Consider the following 13,982-nt stretch of genomic DNA (forward strand, 5'->3'; position numbering starts at 1 on the left):
ATCGTCATAATTATCCATTGGAAATGAATGGGAATTTCTTTTTGAACACAAAATTTCTTCTTTTTTCAGAGTCACCTAGCTCTCTCATACATGCACATAGAAATGTGATTCAAACTTTAAAACGAAGGAAAACTTGTTCTCTCTTCACAACACTAAACTGTTTTAACATAACCTGTAAACTTTTCAAAGTATGAGCAGTCAAACAAGGAGTGGAAATCACTTTTTCTTCAAGGTTAGAGTGGAAGTGTCAGTTATTGACACTCTTACTGCTCAAATGCAGGCATGGTGTGTGTGTGTGTGCTGTAGTGTCGTGCATAGAGTTAGTGCATGTTCCTACTGCCTTGTGCTCTGTGTGCTACTCTCTGCTGTACTCGTCCTGGCAGTAGCCCCGTGGCACTCAAAATTTCCCTGGAATTTTCTAGTGTTTACTTTACAATTCTCTTTTGCCAAATTTCGGCGCGTAACTCCTCCCACAGTTTTGAGAAAACCCCAACAATATATACATCAAAACGTGCGGCTCGATCGGGGGAGGGGTGCTATGACTTTTGGTGTTGAAATTCCTATTTTTCCCAAAGTTATTCCCAAAACAAAACAGGCATAATTGTCCATTGGAAATGAATGGGAATTTCTTTTTGAACACAAAATTTCATCTTTTTTCAAAATCCCCTAGCTCTCTTATACTTGCACATAGAAATGTGATTCAAACTTTAAAACGAAGGAAAACTTGTGCTCTCTCCAAAACACTAAACTGTTTTAACATAACATGTAAACGTTTCAAACTATGAGCAGTCAAACGAGGAGTGGAAATCACTTTTTCTTCAAAGTTAGAGTGGAAGCGTCAGTTATTGACAGCCTTACTGCTCAAATGCAGGCCAGGCAGGTATGGTGTGTGTGTGTGTGTGTGTGTGTGTGTGTGTGTGTGTGTGTGTGTGTGTGTGTGTGTGTGTGTGTATGCTGTAGTGTCGTGCATAGAGTTAGTGCATGTTCCTACTGCCTTGTGCTCTGTGTGCTACTCTCTGCTGTACTCGTCCCGGCAGTAGCCCCGTGGCACTCAAAATTTCCCTGGAATTTTCTAGTGTTTACTTTACAATTCTCTTTTGCCATATTTCGGCGCGTAACTCCTCCCGCAGCTTTGAGAAAACCCCGACAATATATACATCAAAACGTGCGGCTCGATCGGGGGAGGGGTGCTATGACTTTTGGTGTTGAAATTCCAATTTTTCCCAAAGTTATTCCCAAAACAAAACAGGCATTATTCTCCATTGGAAATGAATGGGAATTTCTTTTTGAACACAAAATTTCATCTTTTTTCAGAATCACCTAGCTCTCTTATACTTACACATAGAAATGTGATTCAAACTTTAAAACAAAGGAAAACTTGTGCTCTCTTCACAACACTAAACTGTTTTAACATAACATGTAAACTTTTCAAACTATGAGCAGTCAAACGAGGAGTGGAAATCACTTTTTCTTCAAAGTTAGAGTGGAAGCATCAGTTATTGACAGTCTTACTGCTCAAATGCAGGCCAGGCAGGTATGGTGTGTGTGTGTGTGTGTGTGTGTGTGTGTGTGTGTGTGTGTGCGTGCGTGTGTGTGTGCTGTAGTGTCGTGCATAGAGTTAGTGCATGTTCCTACTGCCTTGTGCTCTGTGTGCTACTCTCTGCTGTACTCGTCCCGGCAGTAGCCCCGTGGCACTCAAAATTTCCCTGGAATTTTCTAGTGTTTACTTTACAATTCTCTTTTGCCATATTTCGGCGCGTAACTCCTCCCGCAGCTTTGAGAAAACCCCGACAATATATACATCAAAACGTGCGGCTCGATCGGGGGATGGGTGCTATGACTTTTGGTGTTGAAATTCCTATTTTTCCCAAAGTTATTCCCAAAACAAAATAGGCATGATTCTCCATTGGAAATGAATGGGAATTTCTTTTTGAACACAAAATTTCATTTTTTTTCAGAATCACCTAGCTCTCTCATACTTGCACATAGAAATGTGATTCAAACTTTAAAACGAAGGACAACTTGTTCTCTCTTCACAACACTAAACTGTTTTTTCATAACATGTAAACTTTTCAAACTATGAGCATTCAAAGGAGGAGTGGAAATCACTTTTTCTTCAAAGTTAGAGTGGAAGCATTAGTTATTGACACTCTTACTGCTCAAATGCAGGCCAGGCAGGTATGTGTGTGTGTGTGTGTCTGTGTGTGAGTGTTTGTATACACTATGTTGTGTGCTAATACAGGGTATGTGTGAAGCGTCAAGTGCTGTAGTGTCGTGCATAGAGTTAGTGCATGTTGCTACTGCCTTGTGCTCTGTGTGCTACTCTCTGCTTACATCTACTGTTACACTTGATACTGACTAGTAAGATGTACTTAATACTGCCACAGTAAAAGTTACTTAGTGTTATATGATCAGGGTGACTTTTGAAGACTGGAAATAAATTGTGTAATCGTCCCGGCAGTAGCCCCGTGGCACTCAAAATTTCCCTGGAATTTTCTAGTGTTTACTTTACAATTCTCTTTTGCCAAATTTCGGCGCGTAACTCTTCCCACAGTTTTGAGAAAACCCCGACAATATATACATCAAAACGTGCGGCTCGATCGGGAAAGAGGTGCTATGACTTTTGGTGTTGAAATTCCAATTTTTCCCAAAGTTATTCCCAAAACAAAACAGGCATAATCCTCCATTAGAAATGAATGGGAATTTCTTTTTAAACACAAAATTTCATCTTTTTTCGAAGTCAACTAGCTCTCTCATACCTGCACATAGAAATGTGATTCAAACTTTAAAACGAAGGAAAACTTGTTCTCTCTTCACAACACTAAACTGTTTTAACATAACATGTAAACTTTTAAAAGTATGAGCAGTCAAACGAGGAGTGGAAATCACTTTTTCTTGAACGTTAGAGTGGAAGTGTCAGTTATTGACACACTTACTGCTCAAATGCAGGCCAGGCAGGTATGTGTGTGTGTGTGTGTGTGTGTGTTTGTACACACTATACAAGTGCTGTAGTGTCGTGCATAGAGTTAGTGCATGTTGCTACTGCCTTGTGCTCTGTGTGCTAGTCTCTGCTGCACTCGTGTTTACTTTACAATTCTCTTTTGCCAAATTTCGGCGCGTAACTCCTCCCACAGTTTTGAGAAAACCCCGACAATATATACATCAAAACCTGCGGCTTGATCAGGGGAGGGGTGCTATGACTTTTGGTGTTGAAATTCCAATTTTTCCCAAAGTTATTCCCAAAACAAAATAGGCATGATTCTCCATTGGAAATGAATGGGAATTTCTTTTTGAACACAAAATTTCATCTTTTTTCAGAATCACCTAGCTCTCTGTCAGGTTCAGGCAACCTAAAACACTTAAAATATCAAACAAAGGAGAGAAGACAACAGGATTAGAGTTTCTACTTGCAAGGAGAACGCCAGAGATCTGCTCAGTTTCAATCTCCAACCCGTTCTGAGCAAACCTTGCCGAACCCTTTCTTTTATTTGGTGTCAGGGAGTCCCTAATTTACATAGTGTTGCTAAAGGTTGGGGGTCACAAGTCGGTCACACACAGTTTAAAGATTTTCTGATCAGAGTCACAAGTTGATCCATGATGGTCACACACTTCCAGGACTTCCTGAGCAGGGTCACAAGTTTGTCAAAGGCCCTGAAAAACAACTTTAAAACAGCATGCTTGTATACTATAAAGTTGAATGATTATAGAAAGGGGTAAATATGAGATAACTTATATACAATAATTCCAACATTTCCCTCCTGTTTATCACATATTTACTCATCTTCTCATTTCACTTATATCAACCAATTCAAAAGATGTTCAGTTGTAATATCATTTTTATGAGAACAAACAGGTTTACACTCAGATTTATTTGTTTTTCTTTTTACTGTTTACCAATCAGAATCAACATTAGACGAAATCGGGAACAGATCAGGTAGATTATCCTCAAGATCATTATTATCATTATCATCATGTCCAAGCAAAGGATACATCTGAGCATATCGACTATCCACGGGTGTAATGGCAGTAGTGATTAGTCTATTAATTAACGCACGGAGACAGGAAATACAACAACAGCCACACAAAGTCAAAATTGCTGCAAAAACTGCAATTGAGACTAGGACAGAAAATACCAGAGCTCTGTACTTCCCAAAGGCATTCATCCATGAATCCCACAAGGTGGTGTCAACACCGGAATGGTCTTTCATTTTACCATTCAGTGAACGCAGGCCCTCAATGGCCTTAGTCAGACTGCCATCAGCAGCCGTATTGTTGGGGATAAAAGTACAACACTTTTCCCCAAAAATTGCACATACACCACCTTTTTTTTTTTCAACAGCATATCCAGCGCTATTCTATTCTGAAAAGCCATAGGGGAAGTAGCTGCCAGTTGGCCATGTACAGCTTCAAATCAGCTCTGGGTCCAATTTCCTAGTTTTTGAACATTGTAATAAATGTAGTTAATCCTGTCTACGTTTTTATTTATGGTACACCACCAACAGAGGGTGGACTCAAATCCTGCCGCAACTTGATCAGCCAATTTATATACACTAGGTACACCACGAGGAACACCGATAGCATCAATGTAAGTTGGATCTTTGTCTGTCAACCAAACAGTGGATCTTTTCTTATGAAACCACTGTTGTGACACAAATTTAACTGATTCAGTGATCAGTCCCTCAGTCGTCATAGGAAGTACTGAAACTGGTAACAGTAATGTCACTAATGCACAATATCCAGTCACATTTCTAGGCAATCTGTCAAAAAGTCTTTCGTCCCCACACCACCACCAAATGTCTCCTCGAGACACTGGTTTGAAATCATTAGGTTTAGAACCATTTGTATTTACTCTTATATGTTTTCTGCATGAGGTTACAGTAAGATTACCTAGGGGGTTTCCTCTCCTAAAAACATCTCCTATTTCCATTTTAATGCACGTAAAAATTACCTCTAGCTACTTTCTTGAAGAACAACGGCTTTTCCTTTTCTGCCACTGTGACCGGAAAAAATGAATCCCAAATACTACAATTTTTACTGGGGTTTGTGTTATTCATAAAGTCTATAACACACTCACACACACTCCTGTGGTATCACTGCCGGGACAATTTGCAAAAGCAGTCTTGGTCCCATGCAAACTACACAATCAGTCTTAGTCATATTGGCAGCTTGTTCTACCATTAACAACCAATTATTATTATTTCCAGAAACACCTGTTGTGACTTGGAACCATCCATCCACTGTCACATTATTTGCCATCAGAATTTGTCCTCCTTTCTTGTAGGTTCTTTTTGGCATTTTAGGTTTAGTTTGGCTTCCATAACATAGAACTGCACTAAATTCAGGATCTCTTTCACTGGAATATGCCCACAGATTTATGGATTGACACTCAGATTTATCAGACTGATATTTCAGTACCAGACCATCTTGGAGTCATTTTGACCGAAAGACCTCCTCTACTAGGTTTGGTGGCTTGTAAGATCTTCACTGACTTTCAGGTGTACCTGAACTCTAAATGTCCAGGTCCACCCTATTATCTGTCTTTGGCTCACCTCCCCTGTCGGAGTCTTCAGTCGAAATGATCTTTTTGCAATATGTTAAATGGATCCAAGTTGATCTTTCTGCTATTTTTAATGCTGTGGGGTTATTATTAGTACCTGATACAGCCCTTTCCACTTTGGTGAGTGCCAGTGATTCTTTTTTATGCTTCTTATTAGCACCCAATCTCCTGGTTCCACTAATTGGATTTCCTGCTGGGAAACAGAAGAATTTTCATCAGTTTGTTTCTGTTTTTGTTTTCCCAGCATGTTTCTCATGTAGTCAGCTAGATTAGCCTCTTCATCTATTTCCCATTGATTCTTAAATTGAGGTAACCTATAAGGTCTTCCAAATAATGTTTCATATGGTGTCAACCCAGTAGTGCTTGTAATGTTAATATACAGTTTTACCAGGTCTAAACATTGTGTCCATAATCTGCCTGTTTCCTCCATACATTTCTTCAGTCTATTCTTAATTGTTCCATTCATCCTTTCTACTAATCCTGCACTTTGAGGGTGGTATGCACAATGATTTTTTAAATCTATGTGGAACATTACACCAATCTTTAACCACTTGGTTAACGAAATGGGTCCCATTATCACTATATATCTTCTCAGGAATCCCATACCTGGGAATAATATCCTTACAGTGCTTTTGCCACCGTCAAAGCGTCTGGATTCTTGGTTGGGAAAAGTTCAATCCATTTTGAAAATGCATCTAAACAATACTTTTTCCCTTCACTTTGGTTTAACTCTATAAAGTCCATATGGATAATTTGAAACGGATACTGAGGTGTTGGGAAACGCCCTCTACGTAGTCTCAAATTACCTTGTGGATTTTGTTTAGCACAGGTCAAACATGCTCTACAAAATTTTTTTAATAAGAGTTGAATCCATAAGTGGTAAAGTATTGATGTATCTGTCCTACAATCCCTCCTGTTGAGACATGTGTTTACACCATGGCTCAATATTGCTGCCCATTTCTAGAGGTTCTAGGACAGGTTTATTATTTGGTCATACATAGATGTCATTTTGTAATTTAGCTCCATTCTTTTCCCAAATGCTTTTTTCAAATTGTGGACTTTGTTGTTGCATGTCTTTTAGCATGGTATCGTCTAAATTAGTTTGTTCTTCTAAGGTCAATATATTGACTTGACCAGCTGCAGCTGCTTTCGCGGTTTTATCTGCAAATGCATTGCCTAGAGAAACTTTATCAGTACCAGATGTGTGTGCTGCACATTTGCATACTGCTATTTTTCTTGGTAATTAGGGCCCAAGCACTACCAGTGCGAAGGCCCTATTGTAATCGTCAAGATTATTAGGGCCCGAGCGCTGACCAGCGCGAAGCCCTATTGTTTTTGCCATGATTATTATTCTTCTTCTTCTCCCAAAACAACGCCCTTTTTGCCCCCCTGAACGTGCGCGAAAAGTCACCAAAGTTTGCACGCAAGCCAGACCCGGCGAAAATTTTGATATTTTATGGTTTGCAGAAATGGGCGTGACAAAATGGCTCTCTAGCGCCCCCTATTGAATATAAAAATGTGAGAGATTGACGTACATGAACGAAATTTGGTATATATATGTATCATGTCCAGACGCACAAAAAAGTCACTGGGGCCCATGACGTCACTCCAACAGGAAGTCGGCCATTTTGAAAAATATGTGCGATTTTGGCGTATTCCACTCCTCGTACTTTAACGAACTAGTCCTAGAGATTTCATCTCATCCACTTCAAATTCACACAGAGTCATCTTGAGACATTGGAGATGAAAAGTTATCAAAAGCTTTTTCGCCGGTCATTCCTGGTTGCCGTGGTGACGCGGCGAATTTCGATGCTTCGCCATGAAATTTCAAACCCTCATAACTTGACTCCACATGGTCTCAGCTTTTCCAAATTTAATATACTTGTTCAGCGTCCTGATCTGAACACATGTACAGTCTCATATTTAGTACCAGTCATAGCGCCCCCTACTGGCAACAGGAAGTCACTTGCGTCATTTGTTCATTAATTACTCCCATAATCTTAAGTATTTCCACCTGAAATTGACTCAGCTGAGACATGAGACCTTGGTGATGCTACATTCTGCAACTCATGACCCATCATCAAATACCGTTGCCATGACAACACATTCAACGCCATGAAAATACGATTACAGTTTTCAGGGGCAAAGGATGCCTCCACGGTAACGAAACTCAACACACACGTCTGGAGTGGGGTCATTTAACATCCTATATACTTCAATGGGATGGGCGTGACTAAACGGCTCAATAGCGCCCCCTTGAATATTTCAAAATTGAACCTCAGCCTTCCCGATTGACGTAGAAGAATGAAACTCGGTAGGTTTATGTATCATCTCCAGACGCACAAAAACGCCATTTGGACCCATACCCTAAGTCCAACAGGAAGTCGGCCATCTTGGGAAAAATGCTCAATTTTGGTGAGTTTTGTGGTCATTTCCAGGCCTCATATTTGAACGCACTAGTCCTAGAGATTTCATCCCATCCACTTCAAATTCACACAGAGTCATCTTGAGACATTGGAGATGACAAGTTATCAAAAGCTTTTTTATGACTTCTTCCTGTTGGGCGTGGCTGTGCAAACAATTTCGATGCTTCGCCATGAAGCAGGAAGTCCTTATAACTCCTACAGACATTGTCCCACCTACACCAAATTGCTCACGCATGTAGAGGGTCCCGCCCTGAACACATCTATGCATCAATACTGCTTCATATACACAGCGCCACCTACTGGACACAGGAAGTCAGCCTCATATGACAAACATTATCCGATTTACATGAAATTTAGAGGATGTGTTCTCTACATCACACACTGCAACATGACATGTAATTGGTGGGTGATCTCTAGCGCCACCTAGTGGACACATGCAATGTGACTTAGCCCCATCACACAGTGTTCATTACGAGCCCGGGTGCCAAGACTCCTACGTGCCCGCTGTGTCTGCCGTGTGACTGCAGCACGCACCGGCATGCGCGTACGGCGCGGTGCGTGGGGGCGCGAGGGCCCGTTCATCACTGCTTGCAGTTTTAATTATTATTATCGTTCTGCCTTAACAAACGCGTTTTTGCCCCCCTAAACGTGCCCAAAAAGTCACCAAAATGTGCAATCCTGTTCGGCCCGGCGAAAAATTTGATATTTTAAGGTCCGCCAAAACGGCTGTGGCAAAATGGCTCTGTAGCGCCCCCTAGAAAATTTAAAAAAGCGAGCCCCACCCCTGAGATTGTCCTAGACAAACGAAATTCGGTACACATATGTATCATGTAAAGACGCACAAAAAAGTCTCTTGGACCCATACCCTCACTCCTACAGGAAGTCGGCCATTTTCTATCGAATCTGCGTTTTTGCAGCGATTTTGGCGATTTACACGCCTCGCATTTGAGCGAACTCGTCCTACAGATTTAATCCGACCGACTTCAAATTCACTCAGAAACATCTTGAGACATTGGAGATGAAAAGTTATCAAAAACTTTCTGATTAGGGATCCGGTTTGGCCGTGGCGGCGCCGACAATTTCCTTCACCATTCGATCCTTCGCCATGACATTTCAAACCCTCATAACTTGACTCCACATGGTCTCAGCTTTTCCACATTTAATATGCTTGTTCAGTGTCCCGGTCTGAACACATGTACAGTTTCATATTTAGTGACAGTCATAGCGCCACCTACTGGCAACAGGAAGTCACTTGCTTCAGTCTTTCACTGATTACTCCCATAATCTTAAGTATTTGTACCTGAAAGTAACTCAGCTGAGACATAAGACCTTGGTGATGTTACATTCTGCAACTCATGACCCATCATCAAATACCGTTGCCATGACAACACATTCAACGCCATGAAAATACGATTACAGTTTTCAGAGGCAAAGGATGCGTCCACGGTAATGTAACTCAACACACACGTCTGGAGTGGGGTCATTTAACATCCTATATACTTCAATGGGATGGGCGTGACTAAACGGCTCAATAGCGCCCCCTTGAATATTTCAAAATTGAACCTCAGACTTCCCGATTGACATAGAAGAATAAAATTCGGTAGGTTTATGTATCATCTCCAGACGCACAAAAACGCCATTTGGACCCATACCCTAAGTCCAACAGGAAGTCGGCCATCTTGGGAAAAATGCTATATTTTGCTGAGTTTTTTGGTCATTTCCAGGCCTCATATTTGAACAAACTAGTCCTAGGGATTTCATCCCATCCACTTCAAATTCACACAGAGTCATCTTGAGACATTGGAGATGACAAGTTATCAAAAGCTTTTTTATGACTTCTTCCTGTTGGGCGTGGCTGTGCAAACAATTTTGATGCTTCGCCATGAAGCAGGAAGTCCTTATAACTCCTACAGACATTGTTTGATCGACACCAAATTGATCACACATGTAGAGGGTCCCGCCCTGAACACATCTATACATCAATATTGCGTCAAATACACAGCGCCACCTACTGGACACAGGAAATCAGCCTCATATGACAAACATTATCCGATTTACATGAAATTTACAGGATGTGTTCTCCACATCACACACTGCAACATGACATATAATTGGTGGGTGATCTCTAGCGCCACGTAGTGGACACATGCAATGTGACTTAGCCCCATCACACAATGTTCATTAGGAGCCCGGGTGCCAAGACGTCTACGTGCCCGCTGGGTCTGCCGTGTGACTGCAGCATGCACCGACATGCGCGTACGGGGCGGTGCGTGGGGGGGCTTGGGCCCGATCATCGCTGCTTGCAGCTTTAATTGTACTTGCTTCCACAGCCATGGATGCTGCTATCACTGCTCTTACACAATGTGATAGTGCACAAGCTACACTACCTAGCTTTGATGAAAAATAAGCTATAGGCTTCATCTTATCTCCATATTGTTGTGCCAATACAGAGGTCATAAAATGACCTTTACAGTCAACCATCTGAATGAATGGTTTGTTATAGTCTGGCAATGCTAGTGCTGTACTGGACACTAACACTTGTTTTACTTCACAGAAAGCTTTTTCAGCTTCTTCAGTCCATTTTAGCTAAGATGTCATTTTAAGGTCTTCTTCATACATCAATTTATTTAACGGTGCCGTTATTTCAGCATAGTTTGGTACCCAATTTCTGCAATAGTTTGTCAACCCCAGAAATGACATCATCTGCTTTTCTATTAAGGGTTTTGGAGCTTGGAGAATTGCAATCTTTCTATCTTCCATTATTGTTCTTCCTAAATATTTAACTTGCATTTTACACATTTGGAGTTTACTTTTGCTTACTTTATGGCCTTCTTCAGCCAAATACTTTAATAAAGCTAAAGTGTCTTCTTTACATGTTTTCAAATCAGGGGAGGCTAATAACACGTCATCTACATATATTAAAACTTGACTTCCCCTTAGGGGTTGAAACTTAGCCATGCTTGCACTCATTACTTGAGAATAGATAGTTGGACTTTCACAATAACCTTGAGGCAATCTAGTCTAAGTGTATCTTTGGCCTCCAAAGGTAAATGCAAACCAATATTGACTATCTTTATCTATAGGTACAGAGAAAAACGCATTACTGATATCCACTACAGTAAATACTTTAGCATCTGCGGTCTCATGGGGTGGTTTATTAGGAAGATCAAGGGAATAGAAATAGTGTGGTAATCCTATCCCTCGTGAGAAGGAAAAAGTCTCCCTTCTGTAGTTCTGCTTTTCTTTTAACTACAATTCGCCCTTCTTACGTAGGCACCAAAGCCAATCCTAATAACAACAACCCATCTCTCCCAAGGAGGTTAACTGGACATTCTGCAAACATCAGATTTTGATAGACGGCAAAACGAGCCATCTGGATCTCATAGCCACACTGGCTCAGATTCTTCAACTTCAGTTAACTTCCCGCTCGCAGATCTTACTACTACAACATTGCCATTAATTTTAACCTGTGGTACACCTTCCCTACAGGTAGTTCTGCAAGCTCCTGTGTCACACAAAAACGTAATAAATTTTCCATTTACCAACAATCTTACTTCAGGTTTCACATCATCCATTGAGAGTAAATCTTGTAAATTTAAAAGGTCTCCATTTATCTTATCCTGTTCACTCTCCTGATAACACTTTGCCTGCCATCCCTGGCCTAGTCAGGCTGAATTATACTTTCTTTCTGGACAATCTTTGGCTTCTTTACTGCGTCTCCAACAACAGAAAGGGTTTCTGTTCTGTCTATAATCTCCCCTTCCTGCTCCTCCTCTTCTTGCTCCTCCTTCTCCCTATCTCCACATAATTTGCTCTTTGCCTAAAGCGTTGAGTAACTATATCAATAAGGCGTCTTACCCGAGTAGTCAATTCACTATCAGCATGTGCCAACACCACATTATTGTTATTTAGGGGACTCCAATCCCCTCTCACATAATGCCAATCAGGCCCCAACACAGTCATCCAAATCTGCTGTACATCTTCACCTTCTTCCTTATCTCTAACTTCCCTTCACTTAACTGGCCCTGTTTCATCATCCTCTTTTCTTTGAAACTTCAACTATTTTTTCTCGTCTATTTCTTCAATGGACATTTTCTAGTTAAGTGTCCTTTTTTACTGCAACGCCAACAACACAATACTCCTTCGGGCATCTTTGCCTACACTCCTACTTACCCTCACTCTACTTTATGCTTTCTTAATTCTTACTTTTACATGGTAACTTCCTATTTGTACTTTTCTTGACAGGCTTATTTCTTAAAAAAAAATATATATATATATCTCATTACTGAGTTTTAACAATTTCCAACTAGTTTATTTCATTATTATATTATTCTCCTTCCTTACGTATACTCATTACTTTGTACAAAGATTATACTTCTCTATTTTCTATGTTCTAGGGACGTCTCCCCAAGTTTTGATATTTATTACATTTTAGTATCTTTTAGTTGCTTCTCTTAGTATCTCTATCCGTACGTCCTTAATTTTACCAGGATCCTGGGTTTCAACATATTTCCAATCTTTTGAGTCTATTTCTTACTTTATTTTTTAGTTTACTCACTTCTTCCCCATTTTAGTAATTTTAGTCCAGTTATTCAACACCTAGGGTGTTCTAAGAACTGGTTTCTTGTTAGTAGGACAGCAAGAAAATTTCCTGTTGTGGTAATTCTCACTTCAACTCTTTCGAGTGGAGAATTCTTGCCTTTGCATCCACAAGAGGTTTGCTGTTTACAATCCTACTATTTTGGTATGAAATGAAGATACAAGGTATTTCATTTCCACTCACACTCTCATTCACTCACGTACGTTTCACTGAGTCTTACAGGACACCGTTGTCCACTAGGCCTATTTCACTTTACACGGAATTTGTCGGACTCCGTCGTCCCTCGTTTACCTGATAGTGACTAGTATTCTCAGGGTTTTTATCACAACGCGCAAAGACCCTCAGTCAATCGCTTGTGTTTAACAAACTCTAACTCACCACTGTTGTCTTTCTCCTCTCGGACTACCGTCAACCTTCAGATCCCAACAGGCGGGCAAAAAACCAGTCCTGGAAAAGGATCTTTATAATTTGCCGTGGCCACGGTCTTCCTGGGGTCTACCAGCCTGCTGGGATCCTTAAGTCTGTTGGTATCCGGCTCTCGAAGGACCAAGTTAATGTCAGGTTCAGGCAACCTAAAACACTTAAAATATCAAACAAAGGAGAGAAGACAACAGGATTAGAGTTTCTACTTGCAAGGAGAACGCCAGAGATCTGCTCAGTTTCAATCTCCAACCCGTTCTGAGCAAACCTTGCCGAACCCTTTCTTTTATTTGGTGTCAGGGAGTCCCTAATTTACATAGTGTTGCTAAAGGTTGGGGGTCACAAGTCGGTCACACACAGTTTAAAGATTTTCTGATCAGAGTCACAAGTTGATCCATGATGGTCACACACTTCCAGGACTTCCTGAGCAGGGTCACAAGTTTGTCAAAGGCCCTGAAAAACAACTTTAAAACAGCATGCTTGTATACTATAAAGTTGAATGATTATAGAAAGGGGTAAATATGAGATAACTTATATACAATAATTCCAACACTCTCTCATACTTGCACATAGAAATGTGATTCAAACTTTAAAACGGAGGAAAACTTGTGCGCTCTCCAAAACACTAAACTGTTTTTACATAACATGTAAACTTTTCAAACTATGAGCAGTCAAACGAGGAGTGGAAATCACTTTTTTTTTCAAAGTTAGAGTGGAAGCGTCAGTTATTGACAGTGTTACTGCTCAAATGCAGGCCAGGCAGGTATGTGTGTGTCTTTGTGTGTGTCTTTGTGTGTGAGTGTTTGTACACACTATGTTGTGTGCTAATACAGGGTATGTGTGAAGCGTCAAATGCTGTAGTGTCGGGCACAGAGTTAATGCATGTTCCTACTGCCTTGTGCTCTGTGTGCTACTCTCTGCTGTACTCATCCCGGCAGTAGCCCCGTGGCACTCAAAATTTCCCTGGAATTTTCTAGTT

Source organism: Scomber japonicus, chromosome 6 (genome assembly GCF_027409825.1).
Source record: "Scomber japonicus isolate fScoJap1 chromosome 6, fScoJap1.pri, whole genome shotgun sequence".
NCBI lineage: Eukaryota > Metazoa > Chordata > Actinopteri > Scombriformes > Scombridae > Scomber > Scomber japonicus.